Below are 13143 nucleotides of genomic sequence, written 5' to 3'. Positions count from 1 at the left end.
ATCCATATCCCTTGATACCATTACTTAACAAAAGTCTATTGATCTCAGATTTGAAAATGTTAATTGACCCAGCATCCACAGCCTTGGGGGGGAGCGAGTTCCAGATTGCCAAACCCTTTTGTGTGAAAAAATGCTTCCTGATTTCATTCCTAAATGGCCTGGCTCTAATTTTAAGGTTATGCCCCCTTGTTCTGGATTCCCCCACCGGAGGAAATAGTTTCTCTGTATCTACCCTATCAAATCCTTCAATCATTTTAAACACCTCCCTTAGATCATCCATCAACCTTCTAAACTCAAGGGAATACAAGCCAAGTTTATGCAACCTGTTCTCACAATTTAACCCTTTAAACCCTCAAATATCATTCTGATGAATCTGCGCTGTACCCATTCCTGGGCCAGTATGTCCTTCCTGAGGTTTGATGCCCAAAACCGAATGCAGTAATCCAGATGGGGTCTGACCAAGGCTCTGTACAGCAGAAGCATCGCTTCCTCACTTTTGAATTCCAAGCCCCTTCACATAAAGGTCAAGATTCCATCAGCTTTTTTCATTATTTTTTGTACCTAGGAGGAAAGGAAGCAGTGCCCAGTCCTGTCAGCAAAATGTACGCCCACCGCTCCTTCATGACCTTCAATCAATTCTCTTTTTTTTGCAGGTTTGGTTTTAATTTATCTTCATTTACAGGGCACCTTAAAACGGAATGGAAAACTTTCCTGTGACTATCGGTTTCCCCCCTTGTCTAGTGAGCTGCAAAATGTAATAACAGGCTCTTACTCTTGCTCCTGACTGCTATCAAGTGACCTTGTTGGAAGATCCCTATGTGCAGGTGGAGTGAAGGTGGCATCCAGCTCACACAATGACAAGGTAGATGCTGAGAGGCTGTTTCCCCTGGCTGGAGAGGCTAGAAATAGGGGTCATAGTCTCAGGGTAACGGGTCAGACATTAAGGACTAAGTGAGGAGAAATTTCTTCACTCTGAGGGTTGTGAATCTTTGGAATTCTCTACCTGTGGCTGCTCAGTCGTTGAGTATATTCAAAGCTGAAATCGATAACTCTAAGGGAATCAAGGGATACGGGGATCGGGTAGGAAAGTGGAGTTGAGGTAACGAGATCAGCCATGATCTTATCGAATGGCGGAGCACGCTCAAAGGGCTGTATGACCTACTCCTGCTCATATTAAGTTGTTATGCCTCACAGTCAAATAGCCCACCAAAACTCATTGTTTAGGCTCACAACAACAACTTATATTTATACAACGCCTTTAACGTAGTAAAATGTCCCAAGGCGCTTCACAGGAGTATGATGAGACAAAGAATTTGACACCGAGCTACATAAGGATAAGTAAGGGCTGTTGAGCAAAAGCTTGGTCAAAGAGGTAGGTTTTAAGGAGTGTCTTAAAGGAGGAAAGAGAGGTAGAGAGGCAAGGAGGTTTAGGCAGGGAATTTTAGAACTTAGGCCCTAGGCAACAGAAGGCACGGCCACCAATGGCTGAGCAATTATAATCAGGGATGCTCAAGAGGGCAGAATTAGAGGAGCGCAGATACCTCGGGGGGGTTGTGGGGCTGAAGGAGATTACAGAGATGGGGAGGGGGCGAGGCCATGGAGGGATTTGAAAACAAGGATGAGAATTTTGAAATCGAGGCGTTGCTTAACCGGGAGCCAATGTAGGTCAGCGAGCACAGGGGTGACGGGTGAGACACAAAAACAATGGCATTTGGGCAACATACTGAGAATACCTGATTCTTGTGGAACCATGCTGTAACATGGCACACTGCATTGGTAGCAGAGGGAGAAAAGTCAGGTCAGAAATAGTGTTGCATCAAGAAGACTGGTGCATAGCCTGTTTCACTCAAAGTTAAAACCATGTATGCTGAGCACAAAGTCCAAACTTCTTCAGCGCAGTGCTGACTTGAAATAAAAATATTATCATGAAATGAAAAGGATTGCCTGTCGGGAGGGCAGGATGCTAAGGTATTTTTTTATTTTAATCATGGCTGATGTCAGGGGAGTATGATCTTGTCACTCTGCACCAATGCATCACATTTAACTGCTATGTTGGGAACAAGCTGATGACCTGATATAGAGGACAACCATTTACGAACTCAAATAGAATGGGGTAGGCTTACAGAATTGATTTTTTTTTAACCTTCTCTGGATAATCCCTTTAATTGTTCCCTTGGACGCCTACTATTAGTCCTTGGAATAAAAATGACTAACACTGGGGAAACACGAGCACATGCTGCCGTGGAATGATAAGATGGGGTTCACACCTACACCCTCCGCTTGCTGAGTTTCCACCCCCAGCTGTGTCTTTGTGAGGCTGGCATTGAGTAAAGGCCAGATGCCTCCTCGCAGGCAGGGAGGAGAAAAACTGGAGGAAGAAGCGACAGGTTATGGTTGTCACTGCTTAATGGTCGGTTTAAGTGTGAAACTGGCAGAGATTGGGAAGGATGTGAGCACCTATCTGTCAGGAAGGAGGCTCAATTCTAGAGAAAAAACAAAATGGTTACAAATAAATTTGTTTTTCCCTGTCTATTTCTGTTTTTTGTTAATAGAGGGGAAACGTCATATGTTATTGCTCTGGGAGGGGTTTTGCAGTTTGCTCTCTACTGTGATCAGTTTAAATTAAACAGGTTACATCCACATTATCCATCATTTTTAGCACTTTCAAAACTTGGATTATGCATCCTCTCACCATCTTAATTACTTCAGTGCAGTACTGAGGGAGTGCTGCACTGTCAGAGGTGCCATTTTTCGGATGAGACGTCAAATCGAGGTCCCGTCTGCTCTCTCAGGTGGATGTAAAAGATCCCATGGCACTATTTTGAAGAAGAGCAGGTGAGTTCTTGTAGTGTCAACCAACATCACTAAAACAGATTGTTTGGCCATTATCTCATTGCTGTTTGTGGGAGCTCACTGTGCGCAAATTGGCTGCCGCATTTCCCTACATTACAACTTCAAAAAGTACTTCATTAGCTGTAAAGCAACTACAGGTCAGTCAGTTTAACCTCGGTAGTGGGGAAGCTTTTAGAAACGATAATCCGGGACAAAATTAACAGTCACTTGGACAAGTATGGATTAATTAAGGAAAGCCAACATGGATTTGTTAAAGGCAAATTGTGTTTAACTAACTTGATTGAGTTTTTTGATGAGGTAACAGAGAGGTTTGATGTGGTGTACATGGACTTCCAAAAGGTAATAACAACAGAAAATGCTGGAAAAACTCAGCAGGTCAGGCAACATCCGTGGAGAGAAATTTGAGTTGACGTTTCGGGTTGAAACCCTTTTCCAAAAGGTGTTTGATAAAGTGCCACATAATAGGCTTGCCAGCAAAGTTGAAGCCCATGGAATAAAAGGGACAGTGGCAGCATGAATACGAACGTGGCTAAGTGACAGGAAACAGAGAGTAGTGGTGAACGGTTGTTTTTTGGACTGGAGGAAGGTACACAGTGGTGTTCCCCAGGGGTCGGTACAAGGACCACTGCTTTTCTTGATACATATTAATGACTTGGACTTGGGTATACAGGGCACAATTTCAAAATTTGCAGACGACACAAAACTTGGAAGTATAGTGAACAGTGAGGAGGATAGTGATAGACTTCAAGAAGACATAGACAGGCTGGTGGAATGGGCGGACACGTGGCAGATGAAATTTAATGCAGAAAAGTGCAAAGTGATATATTTTGGTAGGAAGAATGAGGAGAGGCAATATAAACTAAAGGGTACAATTGTAAAGGGGGTGCATGAACAAAGAGACCTGGGGGTATATGTGCACAAATCATTGAAGATGGCAGGGCAGATTGAGAACGGTAAAAAAAAGTATACGGGATCCTGGGCTTCATAAATAGAGGCATAGAGAACAAAAGCAAGGAAGTTATGATGGCTCCACGGTCCGACGGCCTGGGCCTGCTTCTCCCGCTTCCAGTCTGGCCTCTGGCCGCCATGCTCGGCTCCCATCCTCCCAGTCCGAATACTTCCCGCTGAGGAGCAGCCAGCCGACGTGCTCTAGCAGGTCGATGTGGTTGCTGCTGCGTCCCGATGCGCTGCGCTGCCTCCGCCCGACTCGCCGAACACCTCGCTCGGCCACCACACGTGGAGCCGAGCCGGCAACAGTGAGGAGGAGGCCGCGGTGACGAGGAGGACGGAGCGGCTGAGGGACATCGTGCTCCCACTGCCACTGGATGCCAAAGAATTGACTTTCTGAACACGGCGCTGTAAAAATAGCTGACGTGTCCCTACGGAGAGTAAGCATTCCATTGTACTAGTACATATGGCAAATAAAATTGAATTGAAAATTGAATTGAACCTTTATAAAACACTGGTTCGGCTTCAACTGGAGTATTGTGTCCAATTCTGGGCACTGCACTTTAGGAAGGATGTGAAGGCCTGAGAAGGTGCAGAAAAGATTTACAAGAATGGTTCCAGGAATGAGGGACTTCAATTACGCGGATAGACTGGAGAAGCTGGGGTTGTTCTCCTTAGAGCAGAGAAGGTTGAGAGGAGATTTGATAGAGGTGTTCAAAATCATGAGGGGTCTAGATAGAGAGAAACTGTTCCCATTGGTGTAAGGGTCGAGAACCAGAAGACACAGATTTAAGGTGATTGGCAGAAGAACCAAAGGCGACATGAAGAAAAACTTTTTACGCAGCGAGTGGTTAGGATCTGGGATTCACTGCCTGAAAGGGTGGTGGAGGCAGATTCAATTGTGGCTTTCAAAAGGGAACTGGATTAAGTACCTGAAAGAAAAAATTTGCAGGGCTATTGGGAAAGGGTGGGGGAGTGGGATTAGCTGAAGTGCTCTTGCAGAGAGCCGGCACGGGCTGAATGGCCTCCTTCTGTGCTGTAACCATTCTTTGATTCTATGAAAACACTTTGGGATGTCCGGAGGTTGTTAAAGGCGCTATATAAATGCAAATCTTTCTTTCCATGAGAACAAGTGAATTATGTCCTTGGAATTTAAGTGAATGCTGGAACCATCCTACTTGCTTATTTATGATCTCCTAAAGCTTTATTCTCCTTTTGAAGGTAAGGTGCTCAGAATCGAGCTCCAACCTGCTGCCCCACCTGTGGTATAGACATTTTACACAACGTTAAATATCACAGTTGATTTTTACTTACATACCATTGAATGATATGGGCGACCTATTGATAGTATTGAACCCAAAGGCATTCAGATATTGGAACGTTACTGTACCAGTTACTTGTTGAAGCGTCAGTGGTAACCCACACATCTCCTGCCCCAGTCTTCACATAACTTGTCATTCATTGTTGCTTTACTAAATAACTTGTCTGCCTATCAATGGCAGACCGTTACCAACAATGGGAGAAAAAAGCAAACCAATCTCAAACCCATTAAAATATACATTGAGATGGCCCAGCAGGTAACTGCTGCACCAACACTGCAGTGTTACAAATTCTTTGATTCATTCCCATATATATAAAAATTGAAAGATACAGCGCAGCTTTGGTTGTGTAAGCTAATGGATATTACTGAGATCATCTAGAGTTTATTTTATAAAATGGTAATAACTCCTCTGATGGCCTAATGTATAAAGGCACTGTCCATTGTAGCACTAAGTTATACAGACCAATGATTCACAGACAAACATACGTTTCAAAGTTAACCTCAGCAAAATCTCACTTTTGGACTTTTGTCTGAAGTTGTTTTTAAATGTTTCCCTATCTTTTAGCACAAGTATACATTTGTTATTTTTGCACAAGTTCTAACATATACCAGCCCTGTTATTTTCCAGTGATCAGCTGTTTAATATCTCTTGGTAGACTTGGAGTGATTGCATGATGGTGCTAATCCTTCATTGTGGAGATAATGGCACATTAAGAATACCAAGTGCTCCATCTGACACACATCATAACATTAGCTTTTGGCAAAAACAAACTCAATAAGCGAATGAAATCACACTTGGACGCCACATCACAAACATACAGCCTTTGAATATTTCAAGACAATTTCACGTGTTTCAGATACCTAATATATAACCTTCTGAATATCGTGGTCATGGTTGATGATATTTGAACCCCTTTGATCAGATTAATGCTTTGTAATCCATCCCCGGTATCTACTATAGTCTCTATGTAATGATATACTGGTCATATTTGCAACTAATCTCTAATGATTTTGCATGTAATCTCGGTTGATGATTCCTCTACTAATTTGCAGTGGTTATGTTACAGTTCTTAATACTCAGTTACACTGACTGTCAACAACAGAATTGCTATTAGAGAAAACAAAGATACAAAGTGAAAGGTGAGACAAATGATTTTTAGAAAACTATGTCCTTAGTTATTGATTCATTTTCCATTTCCTCTAAGAAGTGCATTTGCAAATAGTTCCCTTTTACGTTTCGCATCCATTGTATTTCAGACTGAGAATTAAAGTGAATTTGCAGCCGTATGTAATTCTACAGAATGTAACAGCAGTTGTACTATCATCACGTTCCTGCTGATGGCGCTGCTGAGCCTTTCAAAGTCAGTGTTGGCTGGCCTGGGGTGGCATGGACTCTTGAGTGGAGGAGCATCCCCACATACTTGTAGTGAGTGCGAAGCGGTTTAACTTTTCACCAAAGCTGCAGTTATAGAGTAACTAGCCTGAATCTGGAGTCAGGACCCTGGAGAAGGTAGTCTTACTCTGCTTTGCTTCCAAGTCATTTCAGGCCTTGATGCCTGATTGTCTACAAACTCAACAATCATTGTAACGCTGAAGGTAGCGTGAATACAAGGTATGAATCTCAACCCTGGCCAACATTTGTACCACCATTCATTTCACCTGTTGCTACTTAAGAGTTATAATGCACACTTTCTATCATCTCTAATAATTACCACTTTTTCAAGTGATACAGAATCATAGGGGGAAAAATTCGGTTGCTTTGGGCCTCCCGTTAGCGCCCCTGGGGGCGCAAAGCTCCTCGCGCCCGGGCGAAATTCAACAGGACGTTAGCGGCGCCCCCGCCGGCGATGGCGTCGGTGCCACCAGCGATGACGTCATCGCCGTGTGCAGCGCCCCGCTTGCACCCCAGTTGCAAACTTCCGTTGAGCCACCTGAGCTGTCGCTGGACGTTATGTCCGACAGGGTTAGGGTGACGTTTTTGCAGCTGGGGCGGCACAAGTTAAAGGGCAGGTGTCGGGCGACCATTTATTTTTGGCTGACTGCCAGCATCTGCCCTCTTCCCCTTTTTTTTTCGGGGTGCCGGCCGCGATCATTCCTCGAATGCCGGGTTGTTTTTCCGGCACCTGGCTCCCCAGTGATCCAACAGGGCCCCGGTGTGCACAGCGCTAGGCCCCTCCCCTTTAATCAGGGAAGGGAAGCCTGCAATGACGCGGCGCTACGTGCCGACTCAGATGGTGCTGTTGCACATAGTGCCGCAAAATTCACTGGTAGCGCCCCAAGAAGGAGGGGGAGTGCTTCTAGTAGCGCCCCCGCCTCCTGCTTGGGGCGCTACCGCTGAATTTACGGTGCAGGGGCGCTAACTTTTTCGGGGTGCAGCGAAGTTAGTGCCCCAAAGGGGGCGCCACCGAATTTCTCCCCCATAGAATCTTACAGCACAGAAGGAGGCCACTTGACCCATCATGCCTATGCCGGAAAAGCTGTCCAATTAGTCCCAAACCCCAGCGGTTTCCCCATAACTCTGCATATTAGTCCTCTTCAAGTACAGATACAATTGGCTTTTAAAAGTTCCTATGGAATCTGATTCCACCACCCTTTCAGGTCGTGCATCTCGGATCTTAACAACCCTATGTGTGCAGAAATTTCTCCTCATTTCTTCTCTAGTACTTTTGCCAATTATTTTAAATCTGTGACCTCTGGTTATCGCCCCATTCGCCAGAGGAAACAGTTTCTCCCTACTTGCTCTATCAAAACCCCATATAATTTTGAATACCTCTATTAGACCTCCCTTAACCTTATCTGCTCTAAGGAGAACAATCCCAGCTTCTCCAATTTCTCCACATAACTGAAGTCCATCATCCTGGTAAACCTCCACTGTACCCTCTCCAGGGCCTTGACATCCTTCCTAAAGTGTGGTGCCCAGAATTGTGCACAATAGTCCGGCTGAGGCCTAACCAGAGAGTTGTAAAGGTTTAGCATGACTTCCTTGTTTTTGTATTCAATGCCCCCATTTACAAAGTCTATTACCAGTAATGTAGCCGGATATATTATTTTACTGTACAGTTAAATATACCTACTGACTGAAGTACAGATTTGCAAATTGCTAATTTTTTCTGGATCTTGCTGTAAAATGACTGACATAAGGTGCACTAGGATTTCAAACCATTTTCTAATGTAAAATGATGTCGATTATAAGTGAAAAGTCATGGCAATGCAAGCTGCCGATCCTCAGAGCTGCTCTCTGTCAAGTCTGGAATGGTAGCCCGTGGTTAGTGAACTGACCCCCGGCTGTTAGAAGAGAAGAGTTTTATTTCTGAATTTGCTCCACGTTACTCGAGTGTGTCTGTGTGTGAATTCTAAACAATTCTGGTTCAAATGAATACGTAATGCCCTCATGTAGTCTTGTGCTTAGTCGTGTTTTCATGTACTGGAATCTTCAGTTTAATTTTGGTTTTAATTAACTACATGCTACTCTCGTGGTCATGAATCAGTATCCACTATCAGATTTGACTGGTTATTTAAACATTCTGCTTTAATCCTTAATTTTATCGCAGTTTATTGCTGCATTTCATAAGAACATAAGAAGTAAGAGCAGGAGTAGGCCATATGGCCCCTCGAGTCTGCTCCAACAAACAGACACCAGTCTGTCAAATTAGGTAACCACACCTCTCCCCCCCCCGACCCTGAACACGGGGGCCCCACAAGGATGTGTGCTGAGCCCCCTCCTCTACTCCCTCTTCACCCACGACTGTGTGGCTGTTCATGGTTCCAACACCATCATCAAGTTTGCGGATGATACCACGGTAGTAGGCCAGATCACTAACAACGATGAGTCAGCCTACAGGGAGGAGGTCCAGCATCTCGTGAAGTGGTGCGCCGATAACAACCTGGCCCTTAACATCAAGAAAACCAAAGAAATCATTGTGGACTTCAGGAAGTCTAAAGGCGGAAGTCACACCCCCATCCACATCCATGGGGCTGTGGTGGAAAGGGTGGACAGCTTTAAGTTCCTCGGAGTCCACATCACAGAAGACCTCTCCTGGTCCCTCAATACCTCCTCTCTGGTGAAGAAGGCCCAGCAGCGCCTATATTTCCTAAGGAGGCTGAAGGGATGTAACATGTCACCCCTGATCCTCTCTAACTTTTACCGCTGCACAATAGAGAGCATCCTGACAAACTGTATCACAGTGTGGTATGGCAGCTGTAGCTACTATAACCGGAAAGCCCTGCAACGGGTAGTCAAAACTGCCCAACGCATTGCCGGCACCCGGCTACTGACCATAGAGCACATATACCAGAAACGCTGTTTACGGAGGTCACGGACCATCATCAAAGACCCTACCCACCCCAGCCACAGTCTGTTCGCCCTCCTGCCATCTGGGAGACGCTACAGATGCATTCGCACCCGTACGACCAGATTTAGGAACAGCTTCTTTCCCAGGGCTGTCATCCTACTGAACTCCACAAATAAACTCTAAAGCCTGCACATCTGCCAATGCACTTTATTATGGTTATGTTAATGTATTACAAGCCAAATGAATGTTGAATGTTTAAATGTCTTAATCTAAATGTGCACTCTCGGGAGCCGCAAGCCTACATTTCGTTGTACTGCACTTGTGCACTAACAATGACAATAAAGTTGATTATGATTATGATTATGAATAAGATCATGGCTGATAGATTTTCATCTACTCAAAGGCCAACAAACCAATGGCCCTGAAATTGTGGGCTCTGTGACGGCGTACCACCGCCATAATCCATTTGAAAGGCCCTGCATTGTGCATGCTCAAAATCCCGAACTTGCGATCTGTCAAGGTACGTCTTGACAGACCATCCAAACCGCCTGAAAAATGAGTATTGCTGGCGCAGAGTTGGGCTATTTGCCCAGCAATTGCCCACGCAACTCTTACGGCTGGTAATAGCAGACGTAGGGCCTGCTTTCATCAGCATAAGGTTATATATAAGGCTTATAAATAAAACATTTAAAAATCCAAAATGATACACATATACTTTAAATGAGTTTATGCAAATAGTGGCCTGGATTAAGATGTTTAAAATTATTTATCAAAAAATTAATTTTTTATTGAGGTTGGTGCAATGAAGGAACTTATGAATAAAATTGCAATTCAGTACATTTATAATTATTAGAATTCTGTACATTGTATAATTATTTGGGGATTCCATTGCATACCATTAGGTGATTCCCTTCGTAAATGACTGCAATGGAATCCTCCTTTGTCATTGGAGGACCGGGCCCACGTGATCTCAGGGACGCTTCCGAACAGCCTGCGTCCCTGGGATCACGTGGGCCCAGTCCTAACTAATATTTCAGATTCAGGGCATAGTATCAGTAACTTATGGATTTGCTGCAAGACAGAAGAAAAGCTTCTTGAACACGTTTTGTGGTCACATGAGTAGGTTCTGGATCTTTAGGGCACTATAATGAATTGTTATTTGAAGTAAAACAGCCTGTTTCTGTACTGATTATCCATCCATTCCCTTCAAGGAAGTCTTGTTGTTTCATTGGTAAGGTCATAAGTGCGTTTACTGATTTTGTTCATGTTTGAACATATACAGTCAAGGGTACCATTGCTGAGTGTTGAAATATTTCATTTACAAGGTACCTTGATTAATAGATAATTGTGCCTTTGCTGTGGGCTATCCTGTGAAAAGATAATGCTACACAGCACAGACTGTGGTGAGGCGGTTACTGCTGACTCTATTTATGAATACATTTTTAGAGTCATGGGGGAGAAATTCCCTTCCTTTGCGCCTCCCATGGGCTAATTGTCTGGGCGCGGCGCTGACCTCGTCTCCCGCCAATTTCCACGGGAGGTTAGCGGCGGCGCTACTGGATTGCACCCTGATCTCATGTGCCTGAAGATCATGATGTCATCTCCAGGCGCATCGCCCCCGTAAGTGCCCCAGCAGAAAAATTCCCCTTGGTCCCCTGCAGCAGCGCCGGGCGATGGCAGAGACTGCTGCAGGGGACGTGAGCAGGGCGGCTGGCCGCTAGCGGGGCGGAAGTTAAAGGTGAGGTGGCCAGCCGGCCACCCTGAAAAAAATGTCAGCTTTTTAAAAAAAAAAGTTTTTTTTTTGCTCCGGACGCGGGGTCTGTGCCGTGATCGGTCAGTCCAGCTGATCACGCGGCACCCCCCACTCCCCGGTGCTGCATGTAAGTTTTTTAAAAAACTGCAGAGTTAGAAACATAGAAGATAGGAGCAGGAGTAGGCCATTCGGCCCCTCAAGCCTGCTCCGCCATTCAATGAGATCATGGCTGATCATCCAATTCAGGGAAGAGCCCCTGCAATGCGTCAGCACCATGTGGCCCAGTGCGTGGCGCTGCTGAGCTGTGTGCACTGGGTCGCGAACTTCCCCCCCCCTTGCGCTCCAAGAAGGAAGTGGAGCGCTTGATTTACTGCTCCACTTCCCTCTTGGAGCAAAAAGTGGGAATTTTAGAAAGGCTGGAAGAGGTTCGCGCCTGGCGCTAACTTTTCCAGCTTTTCTGATGTAGCGCCCCAAACGGGGCTCGACGGGAATTTCTAGCCCATGGAATCAAACAGCAGAGAAGGAGGCCATTCGCCCCATTGTGTCTGTGCCAGCTCTTTGAAGGAGCTTTCCAATTAGTCCCAGTCCCCTGCTCTTTTCCCAAGGCCCTGCAAACGTTTCCTTTCCAAGTATTTATCCAATTACCTTTTGAGAGTTACTATTGAATCTGCTTCCACAACCCTTTCAGGCAGTGTGTTCCAGATCATAACAACTCGCTGAGTGAAAAAAATTCTCCTCATGTCACCTCTGGATTTTTTGCCAATTGTCTTAAATCTGTGTCCTCTGGTTACTGACCATACTGCCACTGGAAATAATTTCACCCCATCTACTCTATCAAAACCCCTCACCATTCTGAACACCTCTATCAAATCTCCCCTTAATATTCTCTGCTCTAAAGAGAACAACCCCTTTTTGGGGAACTCTCTCTCTTACACACACAGACAATGCCAAGTAGCAGGCAGGTGATCTCCCCCTGAATGTAGGCACATAATTGACAAGAGCTCACTGATTTTTATTCCCTTCCTTGTGCATGGCGGTGAAGATTAAAGAATGAAGGAAAGGAGCTGGAGTCGCTGACACAATTGCTTGTGTCAAGTGATCACTGCTTTAGATAGATGAATACCCTGTGGAGTAGCTGCCAGTTTTTACTATTCAATCGAAGGCTCCCAACCAACTCTTGCCCACGTGATCACCATCCGCTCCAAAGTGGAGGTCAGACTGTCCTCCGTGGCCTGTGAGTGGATGGACCTGTGTCAATCTATTCTTCATAATAATCCATGAGTGTTCCCTGTTTTGTGATCATCTAGTTTTTCTTGTGATAAAGCCAGGCGCCTTTTGCCAGTGGAAACCTTTGTGTCCATGGATCCCTAAACTTTACATGGGTGGGGTAATTGTAATCTATGTCGCCAGGCGGGAAACCCACGGATTGGGTGGAACGCCGGTTTTACACCCCGCCCAATATTACTTTTCGTTAACTTCAGTAAGAATAAAATCGTGCAGGGTGTGAAACCCGCTCCTGTCAGTGTCCCAACTGTTAAATTAAGGCTACCGACCCCATTTTGAGGCCATTTCCTGCCCCGATAACGCCAGGTGAAGGCAGTGAAAGTTGACACCACTGGTTTACTGCACGCATGATAAAGCAGATAATATACTTGCATCATTTAACCTGACACACGCTGACAGTAAAATGCATAACACAGTGACGGGAAGGTTCAGTAGACACTTCATAATCATGAAAAAGCCAGGGAACGAAATCCCAGTTTTCTTGAGAATCTATCAACCACGAAACAAAGGAGGAAGAAATGCATGATGAACACAGACAAGGTGTAATGGCAGACTTATCTGTATAAGAGACAATAAAAGGACAGATAGATAAGACAAGACGTCCTGAGCCAATCACCAGGAAATTTCAGTACAACCCTGAGTGGAATGAGTTAACCCCTTTGTGACTGAGGCATCAAAATTAAGTCACACAA

This window comes from Somniosus microcephalus, chromosome 11 (assembly GCF_052327205.1).
Source record: "Somniosus microcephalus isolate GS21.2 chromosome 11, FLI_Smic_1.0, whole genome shotgun sequence".
Classification (NCBI taxonomy): Eukaryota; Metazoa; Chordata; class Chondrichthyes; order Squaliformes; family Somniosidae; genus Somniosus; species Somniosus microcephalus.
Note: the sequence above shows the minus strand (reverse complement) of the source record.